General features: G+C 46.3%; 1 non-coding gene across 1 annotated transcript; it reads right to left on the bottom strand.

Annotated features, from left to right (window-relative positions):
- Positions 1-386: 386 nt before the first annotated feature.
- trnal-uaa (transfer RNA leucine (anticodon UAA)) lies at positions 387-469 on the bottom strand. The gene has a single exon. It is a non-coding gene; the product is annotated as a tRNA-Leu (tRNA).
- Between the last annotated feature and the right edge of the window lie 837 nt (positions 470-1,306).

Below are 1,306 nucleotides of genomic sequence, written 5' to 3'. Positions count from 1 at the left end.
CGGGGGATGTTTTGGACTCTGCAGGATGACTAACAGTTCAGTTTTGATTACTTGCATTACTCATTCTTTCTGGGTTTGGAGCTGAGAACGTGGCCAGAGTTTTCAGCCGTTCTTAAAGTTTAAAATCTGAACTCTCTCTGTGTCTCAGTGAGGACAGCTAATTAGGGGGCAAAGGTCAAACCTTAAAATAAGCCTCTGTGGCAGGATGAGGCCCGTCAGGACCAGTACTGAACCAAAGCCAGAGCTAACGACCCGGGGACACAGTGTGTGTGGACGGTGCCTTGCTCAGAGCAGCTGGTGGACTCGAACCTGAAGCTTTCCGGACCCGAGTCTCCTCCCTAACCACTAAGCCACCACTGCCCCTAAAAAAACAACTTCAGTGAAGTTACCAGGAGTGGGGTTCGAACCCACGAGGACTAACGTCCATTGGATCTTAAGTCCAACGCCTTAACCACTCGGCCATCCTGGTGGACTGGACGACACCAGGAGAAAACTGCAGAAAAAAAAACATCAACCAATCAGGACTCAGGCCTTCATGCAGTACCTGCATGGATCACTTTGGGGCCACAAACCTGATGTTAAGTCCCCTGATAGGATCTTAAGTCCAACTCTGTTGTTTTTCTCACGTCATCAACTGTGACATTTCTATTCACTGATTTTTTTTTCTTCTTCTTCTTCTTCTCTTCTTGGTAATCACACATTCAGCCAGTGTTTATATGAACCTTAATAACGACTACATCCAGCAGCTGGCGCCCTCCGTCCTCTTTGTACCGACCCGTGAGAACCCATCTGTCCCGTACGGCCGACGTGGAGAGACCCTCATCACATGATGCCTCTCTGCTGTTCCCAGTTACTCACAGCAACCAGTCTGTCACTCAGCCCTGACTGACACACCGGGGCTTTTATCTGGCTGTATGTGGGTTTCTGCCCCCGGTGGCAACACAAGGTCAAATAATGGCCTTCACATGGGTCACTTTGTTCAGGTGTGAAATGGCTTTTATTGACGGCTGTTTGTCTGTCGCCTTTTCAGAATTCAACTTTATGAATGAAAGAAAACCAAGCCCTTCAGTCAAAGTCTGAAAAAAAAAACTGTCACTTTTCAGAAGATACTTTATAATCAGTGCCAGACTTTGACAAAACGTCCAATTAAGTCTTAGAAAAAGATGTTGGTAATTTTTTTTAAAAAAAGGTAAAAGAGTGAAAGGAAGAAGTGACTTTTGTCACAAAGAGTAACAGTTCCTTTAACACCACCAATAAAAGAAGCCTCACTTCATCACAAGTCAGGCACCCCCCCCCACCCCTCAGG

Source organism: Cynoglossus semilaevis, chromosome 9 (assembly GCF_000523025.1).
Source record: "Cynoglossus semilaevis isolate Cse_v1.0 chromosome 9, Cse_v1.0, whole genome shotgun sequence".
NCBI classification, from domain to species: domain Eukaryota; kingdom Metazoa; phylum Chordata; class Actinopteri; order Pleuronectiformes; family Cynoglossidae; genus Cynoglossus; species Cynoglossus semilaevis.
Note: the sequence above shows the minus strand (reverse complement) of the source record. Positions and strands in the feature narration are given on the sequence as shown.